Below are 15438 nucleotides of genomic sequence, written 5' to 3'. Positions count from 1 at the left end.
AATTTCAGGCTTGGTCCTCACGGTATTTGCAGAATTTCTATCTTAATAGTTTGAGAATATAGGTACTGGAATATTATCAGTTCAAAATGAAAGCCATGGTTTCCGGTTGGGTGCAAAATAGAATTACGGCAACTATCTTATTGGCCAAATACTAAAATTATTTTTTGAAATTCGTTTCCAAGTGCAGATTTTTTTTCCAATTTGTACGAAAGCATTCATACTTATCTTCCCATTGCCATTATTTTGTACAAAGTGTAGAAAATAATAGAACGTCCTTGGTTCTAAAAATAAAAAGTAAATTGTTTTGTGGTGTTACGTACCCCGTAACTGGGTCACTTACCAGCAAAGATAGAGAGGTCCGTTGAAGTCTGTTGGTACTATTTTTAACAGTATTTATTGATAAAAATACACAAAAATAATATCAATGCAAACATCCAGATAATATACATCGTCAATACTAAATCTAAAACCGCGGGTATAGTAATAATAAGAAATAGCTCTATCGTTGTCTAGGGGATAATGTATTGTCCGATGGAAATATAAAAGTCACTCAAGTTCATGCAGGCTGCAGCCTTTGGTTGGAGAAAGACAGATTTTTAGAACTTGCCAGCTTTTCCTTTTTATGATGTCGATCCTTCGAAATTTCGTTGGTGGTGATCTCTTCTTTAGCTAAGCCGTCTTCCGTGGTAAGGCCCCAATCCCGGCAACGGGAAAGGACACATGTGGGCCCTCCACTGGCTGTCGCTATTAAACGCTGTCACAGGATTTCTAGCGTTTCTCCTGGTGCGTCTGAAGGGGTTGTTCCCCAGACCCTCTTTTATCCTTACTCACGGGGTCTCAGATGTCAATCAGGTTGGGATGATGCAATCCCTCAACCAGCCCCCTCTGGTCATTCCCTGAGGGCTTCAATGAATAGTACAGTACTCAATACACAATTCCGTCTCCAAGAGACAATGGCCGTTTCCCGTGGCTTTGTATCGCTGAGGGGCCAGGACATTCCAAACCCCTTGTGGATTCTGCGTGTCTCTCTCTCATTTCCTGGGTCCCAGACCCGCATTAATAGCGATCTTGCAATTCTCAAAAAGGAGGGGGCTACTTTGTACCCTTCGGCCCCTCAGAGTTGAGGCACAGGCGTAACAGTGGGGTGACAACCGAGGAAGGATAACATTCACACTAACGTGAAATTCTCATTAAGTACCAACTTTTCCCAGTAGTGATTGCTCTGTGAATGCAGAGCAGTGATATCATGCATATGTGGATGCTATTTGTATCACAAAAGCTGGAAATAAATGGCAGACCTTCTGAACGAAACCATCCAAACAATCAGTGGAATTTACAGAGTTGTTTCAAGTCATTCTAGAGAAAGAAATAGCCACGAATATTTTTAAAACACACTTTGAAGATGGTACAATTTCCTGTAACAAATCTGATTTTAATTAGATTAATTTTTATATTTGTGTACAACAAGAAAAAATCTAATAAGGGGTTAACAGCTGTCTTGCTTCCAGAAATCCTTTTCTTAATTGTACTTTCACTGCTTCTTGTTTATTTTCAGACTATTGGTCATGAGCAGGCAAGATGTACAATGTGTGCTTTCTACGCAATGCAGTGCACTAGTGAGTGATGAACAACAGCGACTATTACTTGCCAATCACCTCACTCTGGTTCCCTCTTCCTTCCCTTTCCATGGTCACTTACCTCCCCATTAGACTCTTGTTCAGCCATTTACCTCTTCCACCTATATCCTCCTAGCTTCTTACTTCATTCCACCCACCGCCTTCCCCCACACCTGGTCTCACCTATCACCTGCTAGTTTGTATTCCTTCCCCTCCCCCTTTCATTCTTAAGAGGGCTTCTGCTCCCTTCCTTTCCAGTCCTGATGAAGAAGGGTCTGGGCTCAAAACACTGACTGTTTATTTCCCTCCATATATGTGGCCTGATCTGCTGAGTTCCTACAGCTTTTTGTGTGTGTTGCTCTGGATTTCCAGCTTCTGAAGAATTTCTTGTGTTTAAAATGTGGTAACGATGCAGGCACACAACATAGACATTCGCTATTGTCCAGCCAAAGACATGCTTGTGTCTTTGTGTCAAAGTGTATCCCAGGGAAACAAGAAATGTTTGGAATACTAAACTTGGGCATTCAACATGATGAGACCCAGTCCATTCAATCAATCAAAGCAGAGATGATCAGACAAGATGAGATATAACATCTGTGCGAGTGATTAAGACAAGATGAAAAGAGTCTGAGCATGTTCTTGGACAATACTGAGGAACTGTACCAGTACTCCAAGTTCAAAGTAAATTTATTATCAAAGTACATATATGTCACAATGTAGAATGCTGAGATTCATTTTTTGTGGGCATACTCAATAAATCTATAATAGGATAATAACCATAATATGAAAGACCACAACTTGGGCATTGAACCAGTGTGCAAAGTACAACAAACAGTGCAAATACAAAAGGAAAGAAATAATAATAACAAATAACTAAGCAATGAATAATGTGAACGTGAGATGAAGAATCCTGGAAAGTGAGTCTGTAGGTTGTGGAAGCATTTCAGTGGTGGGGCAAGCGAAGTTGAGTGAAATTACCACTTTTGATTCAAGAGCCTGATGGTTGAGGGATAATAACTGTTCCTGAACCTGGTAGTACGAGTCCTGAGGCTCCTGTACCCTCTTCCTGATGTCAACAGCAGGAAGAGAGCTTGGTTTGGGTGGTGGGGGTCTCTGATGATGGATGCTGCTTTCCTGCAACAACGCTCTGTGTAGATGTTCTTAATGGTGGGGAGAGCATTACCCATAATGGACTTCGCCACATCCACTACCTTTTGTAGGGTATCCTGTTCAAGGGCATTGGTGCTTCCATACCAGGCTGTAATGCAGGCCAGTCAACAGACTCCCCACACATCACTAGAAGTTTGTCAAAGTTTTAGATGTCATGTCCAAGGAAGTAGAAATGCTGCTGTGCCTTCCTCATAGTTGCAGAGGTGGAGAGGGTCCAGAGCAGGTTCTCCGAAATGATAACACTGAGGAATTTAAAGCTGCCGACCCTCTCCACCTCTAAACCTCTAATGAGGACTAGCTCATGGACCTCAGGTTTCCGTGCAGTCAATAATCAGCTCCTTGGTCTTGCTGGTGTTGAGTAAGAGATTGTTGTAGGACAATTCAGCCAGATTTTCAATGTCCCTCCTATATGCTGATTTATCAGTACCTTTGATTTGACCAACAACAATAGTGTCATCAGCAAACTCAAATACGGCATTGGAGCTGTGCTTAGCCACGCAATCGTGAGTGTAAAGCAGGTAGAGCAGGGGCCTAAGCACGCAGCCTTGTGGTGCACCTGTCTGGATGGAGATTGTGGAGGAGATGCTGCCAAAATGAACTGACTGGGGTCTGCCAGTGAAAAATCGAGGATCCAGTCGCTGAAGGAGATATTGAGGCCGAGGTCTTGAAGCTTATTGATTAGTTTAGAGGGGAAGATGGTATTGAATACCGAGCTGTAATTGATAAAGAGCATCCTGATGTATGTATCTTTGCTGTCCAGATGTTCCAGGGTTGAGTGAAGAGCCATTGAGATAGCATCTGCTTTGGACCTGTTGCGCTGGTGGGCAAATTGAAGTGGATCCAAGTCGTTTCTCAGATGGGATTTGATATGTTTCATCACCAAGCTCTTAAAACAGTTCATCAGTGTGGATGTAAGTGCTGCTGGATGACAGTCATTGAGGCAGGTTACCACCTTCTGAGGCACTGGTGTAATTGAAACCTGCTTGAAGCTTGGATACCTCAGACTGCTGAAGCGAGAGGTTAAAGATCTCAGTGAACACTCCATCCAGTTGATCAGCACAGGCATTTAGTACTTGGCCAAGTACCAGCTCTGGGCTGGATGCTTTTTGTAGGTTCAGCCTCGTGAGGGGTGCTCACATGTTGGCCTCGGAGACTGAAATCACAGCATCATCGGGGGCTGCAGGAATTTGTGATGGTTCCTCCAAATTTTGACAGTCAAAGCAACCAGAGAAGGCACTTAGCTCATCTGGAAGTGAAGCCCTGTTGTCGTCTATATCCCTTGATTTTACTATATAAGAGGTGATGGTATACGTGCCCTGCCACAACTGTCGAGCATCTTTTGTTGATTCAACTTTAGTCCGGAATTGCCACTTTACCCATGAGTTGGCTTTCCAGAGATCGTACCCGGACCTCTTGTAACCTTGCTGGTCAACAGACTTGAATGCCGCTGATCTGACCCTCAGCAGGTTGTGGATCTCGTGGTTCATCCAGGGCTTCTGATTGGGGAAGACTCTGAATGATTCTGTTAGGACACACTCCTCTCTGACTGTTTTTTTTAATAAAGTCTGTGACACTGACTCAGACTTTCTCAGTCTGTTCTCAGAGTTAATTAATCCAAGATACAACTAAACAAGGTGATAAAAATATTCACTCCTCACATCTGGAAATTAATACATTTTATTACGACAGCTTTTTATTAATTTATTAATACAGCAGAGTAAGCGAAAATATCTGCTGGCTTGGGATAAATGGGAAGATTGGGTACTGGGTGAAGAAAAATTGCATCTGTGAATCTCAAAAGAAACCCTTTCATCAAATCCCAAGCATATCTGAGATAGATCAGGGCTTTTTCACTACATGGAAAAATTATCTGATGACAGTTTACTGTTTTTCAAACCCATTCATCAACGTTCAGTTTTCCAGCTGTGGGACTCCTGAAGCATTGATCATTGATAACAGGTGTAAAATACAAACTGCTGAAGGAACTCAGCAGGACAAATAGTATTTCAAACCCAATGTAAATTCATTATCAAAGTATGTTTATGTCACCATATACTACCTTGAGCTTCATTTCCTTGAAGGCATTTACAGGAAAGTAAAGAAATACTATAGAATTTATGAAAAACTGTACATAAATACTGACAGACAACCAATGTGTAAAAAAGACAAATTGTGCAAATAAAAATAAATAAATAATGCTTAAAACCTAAGATGTAAATATTCCTTGAAAGTGAGTCTGTAGGTTGTAGCGTTAGTTCCTGTTGAGGTGACAGAAAGAGCCTGCTGGTTGAAGAATGATAACTGTTCCTGAAGATGGTGGTGTGGATCTAAGGCTCCTGTACCTCCTGCCCGGTGGTAGTAGTGAGAAGAGAGCCTGGTTGATAGGGGTCCTTGATAATGGATGCTGCTCTCGTGGAGAAGGGCTCTTTGTAAATATGCTCAATGGTGGGGAGGTCTTTGCTTGCAATGGGCTGGGCTGTATCTACCACTTTCTGTAGGCTTTTCTGTTCCTGGGCATTGGTGTTTCCAGACCAGGCTGTAGGGCAGCCAGTTAGGATATGCTCCACGGTGCATCTATAGAAGTTTGTCAAATTTTTAATGAAGTACTTACGGAGGTGAGGGGATAGTTGATGTTCTTGGATCAGGGCCCTGCATCAGAACTGAATACGTGGAGGGGAGATAGCTGGTATAAACAGATGAAAGGGAAGGGAGAGGGAAGGGTGAGGCAGGGCTGGCAGGGGAAAGAAGGAGCTAGCTGAGGAGGGATATGATGGGCAGATGGTGAGGGGGTGGTGTGGAGTTGGCAGACCACAGCTGTTGGGTGATAAAGATAGATAAGCAAAGAGGGAAGATAAAGGCCAGATGGTCATGAGGCAACCGGGGTGGGGGGAGGTGTGAGGGGGGGTGCAATAGAGACAGAAGCCAGAAGGTGATGTGGAAACGAGATTTCAGAGAAAGAATCTGATAAAGTGCTAAGTGAAACTGTTAGGAGAGAGGTCGAAATAGAGGGGAAGATGGAACAATTTTGGGGAGGGGTTAGGACAACTGGAAGGCATAATATGTAGATGATGGGCAGATAGAAAATGTGTAAGAAGGGAATGAAACTGGGTGGTGTGTGTGTGTGTGTGTGTGTGTGTGTGTGTGTGTGTGTGTGTGTGTGTGTGTGTGTGTGTGTGTGTGTGTGTGTGTGTGTGTGTGTGTGTGTGTGTGTGTGTGTGTGTGTGTAATAAGAAAGGAGTGCAGGGAGCATTTACTGTACCATCAGTGCCTATAAAAAGTATAGTCCCCCCTCCCCAGAAGTTTTCAGGTTTACAACATTAAATCACATTGAAATTAAATTGGCTCTTTTTGACACTGATCAACAGAAAAAGACTCTGTGTCAAAGTGAACATATCTCTACAAAGTGATCTAAATTAATTACAAACATAAAACACAAAATAATTGATTGCATAAGTATTCACTCACTTTAATATGACATGCCAAACCATTACTGGCGCAGCCGATTGGTTTCAGAAGTCACATAATTAGTTAAATGGAGATTGCCTGTGTGCAGTCAAAGTGTTTCAATCGATTGTAATAAAAATACACTTGTATCTGGAAAGTCGTACTGCTGGTGAATCAGCCTCCAACCTGGTGGCATGAACATTGATTTCTCAAACTTTCAGTAATGCTTCCACTCTTCACCATTTCCCATCCCCTTTCCCTCTCTCATGTTATCTCCTTGCCCACCCATCACCTCCCTCTGGTGTTCCTGCCCCCCCCCCCACCGGCCCTTTCTTCTTTCTTCCATAGCCTTCTGTCTCTTTCACCAATCAACTTCTCAGCTCTCTCCCCTTCCTGTCCTCTGGGTTTCTCTCTCCCCTCCCCCCACCTTTCAAATCCACTCCTCAGCTTTTCTTGTCCAGTCCTGCTGAAGGGTTTCGGCCCAAAACGTCGACTGTACTTTATTTCCATAGATGCTGCCTGGCCTGCCGAGTTCCTCCAGCATTTTGTGTGTGTTGCCAAGAAGACAAAAGAACATTCCAAGCAATTCCAAGAAAAGGTTCTTGAAAAAGCACAAGCCAGGAGATAGATACAAGAAAATTTCCAAGTCAACGCATATCCCTTGGAGTACAATTAAGTTAATCATCATGAAATGGAAAGAATATGGCAGAGCTGTAAATCTACCTAAACCAGGCCATCCTCAAAAACTGAGCGATTGTGCAAGAAGGGAACTAGTGAGGGAGGTCACCAAGAGACCTATGTCAACTCCGGAGGAGTTACAAGCTTCAGTGGCTGAGATGGGAGAGACTGAGCATACAACAACTATTGCCTGGGTGCTTTACCAGTCGCAGCTTTATGGGAGAGTAGCAAAGAGAAAGCCACTGCTAAAAAGAAACTCACGTGAAATCTTGGCTAGAATTTGTCAGAAGGCATTTGGGAGACGCTGAAGTCAGCTGGAAGAAGGTTCTGTAGTCTGATGAAAGCAAAATTGAACTTTTTGGCCATCAGACTAAATGCTATGTTTGGCATAAGCCAAACACTACACATCATTAAAAACACATCGTCCCTACTGTGAAGAACAATGGTGTGTGCATCATGCTGTGGGGATGCTTCACTGCAGCAGGCCCTGGAAGGCTTGTGAAGGTAGAGGGTTAATGCAGCAAAATACAGGAAAATCCTGGAGGAAAACCTGATGCAGTATGCAAGAGAACTGTGATTCGGGAGAAGGTTTGTTTTCCAGCAAGACAATGACCCCAAGCATAAAGCCAAAGCAACACAGGAATGGCTTAAAAACAGCAAAATTAACACCATGGAGTGGCTAAGTCAGAGGCTAGACCTCAATCAATTGATTATTTGTGGCTGGACTTGAAAAAGCCTGTACACTCACAATCCCCGTGCAATCTACAGAGCTTGAGCAGTTTTGTAAAGAAGAATGGGGAAAAATTGCAGTGTCCAGATGTGCAAAGCTAAGAGAGATCTATCCATTCAGACTCAAGGCTGTAATTACTGCCAAAGGTGCATCTACAAAGTACTGACTTGAAGGGGGTGAGTAATTATGGTATCAATTATTTTGTGTTTAATAATTGTAATGAATTTAGATCAATTTGTAGAAATTTGTTTTCACTTTGGCATGTAAGAGTTGATCAGTTGATCTGTTGATCAGTGTCAAAAGAGGCAAATTAAATCCGCTGTGATACAATGTTGTAAAACGAGAAAACTTACAAGGGGGTTGAATACTTTCTATAGGCATTGTATATTTGGAAAATTCAATGGTTTAACCATTGGGTTGTAGATTACCCAGGTGGAATGTGAGATCCTCTTCTTTTAGTTTACATTTTGTATCACCCTGGCGTTGGTGAAGGCTGAGGACTGACAGGTTGGTGTGGGAATGGGCAGGTAGTAGAAATGGTATATAATATAGAGATTAGGATAGCTATTGGCCATGCCTCACAAAGGACTGGCTGTTTTATCATTATCACTTCAGATCCTCTATGGAAAATCAGAAATTGCTGTGGAGGTGGCCATGAAACTACTGAGAAGGCTGATAAATCAGGCCCCTATTTGAGCGTAATAGCCTTCCTCAATCTTTCCAACGTCACTGCCTTTTGGGCAGACTTAGAAGTACAAAAAATGCAGAAAGATAACTGGAGGTGAGCAAAAGATGACAGGTAGACTTCTACAATGCAGGTGCCAAAGAACTGCCAATGCTAAGAACTTGCAACACAGTGAAAAAGAAACTCACAGCAGACCAGTACCGGGTATGTCAGAAGGTGGTGGAGGTTCAACTCAGGCCACCTTCCAGAACCTTGTGATATCCCACATTAGAACAGATGCCATCTCAGAAAGGCCAACATGGAAATGTATTAACTGCACCAGATATGGAAATATCAGAGAACGCATCTCTAATACTATAGAGTTAGTACACGCAGGATGACCACAAGAGAACTGTAACCATTGTGGACCAGATCAGGAGCAACTGTCTGTCAACCCAAGTACCTAAAGTGCATATTGCCAATCTAAAGCATATAGGAGTGAGACAATTATCTGGCCTTTTTTGTTTTATGTAATGAATTAGCTTATGTGTCCTTTGTATTTTTTTTCTCCTTTTAAGTATTGTATCTTGTAAAAACTGTTTCTGGTGTTACAGCATTATTGGGGGTCAGAAAGTCCCAGAATGCAGCTTCTGGTTCAAAAAAGTAACTATGATAGTCTGTTGACTATAAGCTGTTACACGAATAAAGAATCTTTATTGATAATTGAAATTGCTCTTTCCATTTTTGAGACAGTGGGAAAGGAAGCTACAAAGTCTACTCAGATGCAGTATGTGTGGCTGTAGTAATATAGATCACCATTCAGTTTTACAAAAATATCTTTTATGATCATGGTATAAACTCAACAACTAAAATACAATGACAGGTTTTCACTTATTATACAACATAGTCTTTAATGAATATAATGTAAAGCAATTTACATGGTGTTTGTGTCATATACAACTAAGAGAGCAATTCATGTGATAATTTAGACATAATCCTAAAGCATCTATGTGATATCCAACATTGTCCTTGATTTGTATTCGAAGATTTTAAATCCTGCTGGTATTTCATGGGAGATTTCTCTTAAAGAGACTTCTATATTCCATTTGGAGATTACTATCTTAATGATTTCTTAACAACAATTTATCCTCCACAATGACTACTTTGGAAGTAGCAATACAATCCCAGCAGACTCCAGGAAATTCTTCCTGCAAAACGTTAGTTTCAGCCACTTCCTCATTTTAATCAAATCCAGTGGAGAAACCAGTATCATAATGCTCATCAAAATGTTGTCCCAAGGAAACAAATGTATATTTTACATAAGCAAACTAGGAACAGGACCAGTGACAAGTTACGTTTGAAATCAACTTAAAGCAGAGCAAGGGTCAAATTATTCTCACCAATATCCTAAACTATTGCTTTGCATTCATCCAGCAACTTGGAGGCAAGTTCATAACTCTGCCAATTTTACTCACAGAGACAGTACTTCCTGGGGACACAATTTACCATCACACATGTGTCTCAGCCTTCATGTCCTCATCAACAATGTCTGGTCAAATCAAACTTGAATGTGGAAGTAGTGTTTGTGACTTCCTTAGCAAGATCTTTTATAATAATCAAACATCTCTCTGTGTTCCCTGAAAGTTTCCAAACTGAAGCTATTACCACTACTCTGTCACCAATGCAGCCTTCTATATCTCACACAATCAGTGGGATTTTATTCTGAAAGGAAATGCTTTCATCAAAATTGCTTCCCTTAAATTTTTAAAATATTGTTCTCCCTTTATTAGTCTTTACCACCTACATTACCTATCAAATATCATTTATTTTTTCTACTGTTCCCATTTTCAAAGTTCAGCATTTCTATCTATATGCTTCCAATTCATAGACATTATAAACTGCAGCCTTTATATATAGTGTAATAACAACTTTTTTTTTGAAAATAAGGTCAATGATGAGGCTAACATTTATTATTAATCTGTAAAAACAAAAGGTTGTTCTCCCCCTTCTCTGCCTCTTCCCCCCCTCCCACTGGCCAGTCCTCTGCTGAAGCACCTCCCACAAATTTAGATCAAGTGACAATGAAGGACTGAAAATGTACGTACATGTCGGAATTGACTGTGCCTTGAAGGGGAATGTTCAGGAGGTGATGTTTCCATACACCTACTGACCTGGTCATTCTTTGTAGGGCTTGGGAAGTGCACTCAGACTGGCCTCGAAAGTCATTTCCAGTGTATTCTGCAGATTGGATGCACTGCAGCCATAGTGAAATGGTGGTGGAGAGGATTTAGGGCAAAAAGCAGCATACCAGTTAAGTGGCTCTCTTTGTATGAGGTGGTGTTAAGCTTCTTGCGTATCACTGGGGCTGCACTCAGGCAGGCAAGCGGAGAATGTTCCATCACATTCTTGGCTCATGCCATGTAGATAGTGAAAAGGTTTTAGGCTTCAGGCTGTAAGCAGATAAGTCATACGTCATTGGATACCCAGTCTATAATCTGTGTATTTAGCTACTGTATTTTCAGATTGTCCCTGGGTAACAAACTAGTTCCACTATTACAGACATCTATGTTGGAAAACAGACAGAAATCTCTCCATGTGGTAATCATAGCTGCAAAGTATTGTAATGATGCTTTACATAGGGCGTATAACAATGAACTAATATAGTTAAAAAGATATCTGTCCATAGAACTTAAGTATGCATGTTGGACTTTTGATTTTAATGTTATGGGAGCTTGATATTATGTTGAGGTGACCATAAATTGGGCATTCATCATCCAGAGATAGCTTGCTGTCTGTAGCTGCCCAGTTAAATCTGTTGTCTGTGGTGATTCCACCAGGATATTGATGTGGAGGGCGTGTTTGCAGCATGTGCCATTGAGTGTCAAGGGCAAGTTAGACTTTAGTTGGAGATGGTCGTTTGCTATTGAGAAGATGTTTTCTCTCACATATTAATAATGTCCACGTGTTGAGTGTGCTGCATGCAGGTGTAGGGTTCTTCATTTGCCCAGGAGTTGCAAATATATTTGAACCCTCTGAATTCATCAGTGTTTATTCATTACATTCACTCATTAGCAGCAGTAAACTCAGTATGGCAATTATGTCATTCATGACTTGGTTAATAGTGGGAATACTAACCCACTTTTGATGATAGACAGATCCCCATCTAGAGTACATTTTATGGCATTGCAACATAGAGCAGAACAGATTGAATGAAGTCATTGATCAGGACTACCTGCCCAGTACTCCCTCATACTTGTATCTTACTGCACCACCCCTTCCAGTGGGTCTGCCCCTGCCACTGGGACTGCCAGTGATTATTTTGGAGTCTGACAGATTGTTTCCAGGATATGCTTGCTCCTCTGAATGTGATGATTCACTCCCAATAAGTACGTTCTGCAGTAGCATGTTTTAATATTTTGCCAGCTAACCTGAACAATAATTTGATAATTTTCTCAAATGAGACAAAAATGTGTTGATAATTCCTCTTCACTGAATTTAGGTATTAGACCAAATTTCTTTGCCAAAGCAAAACCATTGGAGTTTTCTCTGTGTCATCATCTCAGGATCATTTAATTTGAACAGATTGTTGATTGCAAGTTTCCTCATTTCTTTTTCTTCTCTTTCTAATCTCATTCCCTCCATGTCCCGTTTTGCTATCCAAACACCAACAGAAACCTTTGTTTCTTTCCTAAGTGTCACCTGACTAACCAAAGTTTGGATAACCTTCCCATTTGTAGTTCTGAGGGTACACTGATCCCTACCTAGGGTACTAAATTAACCAAGTAAGCTTTTCATCTCATGCAATTTACTGAGGCATGGCTTTTCTTATGACAGTAATCATGTTGATAGTGGCAATGGGAATAAGCTTATCTTGTGTGTTCAAGTTCTGAAAAGCTCCAGTGAATTTGCTTTATTATTTCTGAATACCAAAGCTTAATTTGTCTCCCAATTGAGCATTAACAATTACTATGTTTCAGGTAAAGTTGCACTTAAAATTATACAACATAACATGTAGTGAATAAAATGAGAAAGGTTAAGTTTTTCACAACTTAGCTGATAAATGAGGAGGAATTGGGAGATCATGAGTTTGTAAATGCTGCTGTTGTACCATGGGAGGTTGCATCAAAACAACACTCCACTTATAGATGATGTGCTCCAATTGACTGCCATTTCACCATCAACTCCTATAACAGTGTCTTCTCCATTAAATATGAATTATATTGGTTTCCATCCTTAACAGTGGGCTGAAGGTACAAAATGGTCTTTCCCACCAGGTCCTAGGCATATAATTTTAATTTGTGTGGCCTATTAAACTTTGTTATCATTAGTTACACATTTTGAAAGCATCATTCATAAAATCATCAAAAATAAGATGTTGCACCTCCATTATGTGGACTTGAATGTATTCATTCCTCTGTTCAATCAGTTCCTCCATTGTGTTGCCAACAATTGTGCTAAATTAATACTGAGCTGTTGAGAACGCAACCAATGCATTTGCAAGATCCAAATATGAATATGTGAAATCCAGCTGAAGGTTTTAATAAAGTTGATAGCTTGTAATGTATGTACTTACATTATTGTAGAATTTACCCTGCTGCTCGGTGTTGGTGCAGATTGGAGATGGCTCTTGTTCTGCCTCATTCTTCTTGGTATTTGACCTTGAGTTATCAGCTTTATTCAGCTGCATCACCTTCTGTGATAAACCAGAAACATCTTCAATGGTTCAATTTAATATCAGAGAATGTATACAGTATAACACCTGGAAATTCTTATTCTCCACAGACATCTGCAAAACAAAAGAAATCCCCAAAGAATGAATGGCTAAAAAAAGTTAGAAGTCCGAAGCATCAACTCCCCCTCTCCCCTACATGTTTGAGCAGGAAGCATTTAGCGCACGCCACCCACAAAGCAAGCAATAGAAAAGCCCCCAAAAAGCCCATGATCTGCAGTCCAACAAAAACTGCAATCCATAACGCAGCACTTTGACATGTCACAGACTTACTCTCGCTGACAAGAGACAGTGGGTGCCACCCTTTCCACAGTGAGAGGGAGACAACAGATCACTATTTCAGTGTTACAACCTGAAGTAAAAACTTATTCAAGCTGATGACCCAACTCAAGAACCAGCAAACTTTTCCCCCACCGAGAGAGTGATCACTTGAGCCCAGAGGCCTCCGACAGCTGCACCTGCTGTCTTGATGTTCTGATCTCTGTGATGTTCCAGTTGGCAACACTAGTGAGGAATCTATTCGTCCACAAGGACCATACACGGAAGGCTACAAGGTGCACATCTTCCAGGGCACTCCCGGAGATATTAAAAAGGCTAGGCTGCCTGGTGAGCTCTGGAAGTGGAAACCCCACAGCCATGTAGGACCACAGTTTGAGTGAGCTGTAGATCATGGACTCCCACAGGACCCCACCCTCCTTGAAAAGGTAAAAAAAGACATTAGAGAGAGGAATTTAAGCTGTTTCACAGATGAGCTTGAAGAAGTCAATTCCTGGCAACACCTTAACTCCTCCCTGCAAAAGTGTTTGATTCACAATTTTCATTGGGACCACTTCCTGAGAAGGCAATTATAACTCCCCCATCTCTATTAGTCTTCTCAGATGTTGCTTATTTATGTTGGTGTTGCATTTTGTTGATATCTTAACATCTGGAAAATCCAGTCATGCTTTTCCTATGGCAATTAATGAGATGGGGCATCTATTAGCACCATATATTTTCTGCTTTGTATTTTAACATGGAATCATAATTGCAAAGCATGTGATATTGCTCCATATAGTTTCCCCTTTAGGTGCTTTAGATGTAAATGATATTAGCTTGCTAAATTGTACCTCTGTTATCCCTAGGCTTCTACCAATGAAATGACTCTGCTTGTTTCTGTTATGAAATTCACTCATTTCACAGGATTGTGACCATTGGTATTTACTATTTACTCTCATAAGTTCCCTCATGTTTGCCACATCTTCTGTTAAATGAGGATTAAAAGAATTTACATATCGTCTCAGAAAGTTCTGGATTTCTTTCTTAATTGTGCCTATTTTTTGGGCTTGGCATAACTTAATTATTTCTATCATTCTGCAAGAAGCCATTCTATCTGAGTCTGGTTTCAAGTCAGGCTTCTTCACCATAAAGAAGTTGCTCCTGAGATATGGACTCCATATTTCCAGGTCTCGTTGTGGGACAGGTTGGGAGAGGATGTTAAATGTAAGGTGCCTCTTGTGCATTTCAGTAAGTGAATTGATCATGACTCGGAGCTCAGTTACCCAATGGGCATATCAACCAGCATCTCCTGCATCACACAGCTCAGTTACTCTGGTTGGGGGTAGTCTTGGTTAGAAACATAGAAAACCTACAGCACAATATGTGCAGAACATGTCCTTACCTTAGAAATTACCTAGGGTTACGCATAGACCTCTATTTTTCTAAACTCCATGTACCTATCCAGGAATCTCTTAAAAGACCCCATCATATCCGCCTCCACCACCGTCACTGGCAGCCTATACCACGCACTCACCACTCTCTGCTTAAAAAAACTTAGTCCTGACATCTCCTCTGTACCTACTTCTAAGCACCTTAAAACTGTGTCCTCACTTACTAGCCATTTCAGCCCTGGGAAAAAGCCTCTGACTATCCACATGATCAATGCTTCTTATCATCTTGTACAACTCTATCAGGTCACCTCTCATCTTCTATCACTCCAAGGAGAAAAGGGCAAGTTCTTTCAACCTATTCTCATAGGGCATGCTCCCCAATCCAGGCAACATCCTTGTAAATCTCCTCTGCACCCTATCTATAGTTTCCACATCCTTTCTGTCGTGAGATGACGAGAACTAAGCACAGTACTCCATGTGGGGTCTGACTAGGGTCCTATAAAGCTGTAACATTACCTCTCAGCTTTTAAACTCAATCCCATGGTTGATGAAGCCCAATGCACTGTATGCCTTCTTAACCACATAGTCAAGCTGCGCAGCAGCTTTGAGTGTCCTATGGACTCGGACCCCAAGATCCCTCTGATCCTCCACACTGCCAAGAGTCTTACTATTAGTACTATATTCTGCCATCATATTTGACCTACTAAAATGAACCACCTCACACTTATCTGGGTTGAATTCCATCTGCCACTTCTCAGCTC

The sequence above is a fragment of the Hemitrygon akajei genome, chromosome 5 (assembly GCF_048418815.1).
Source record: "Hemitrygon akajei chromosome 5, sHemAka1.3, whole genome shotgun sequence".
NCBI classification, from domain to species: domain Eukaryota; kingdom Metazoa; phylum Chordata; class Chondrichthyes; order Myliobatiformes; family Dasyatidae; genus Hemitrygon; species Hemitrygon akajei.
This window is presented reverse-complemented; position numbering follows the sequence as displayed.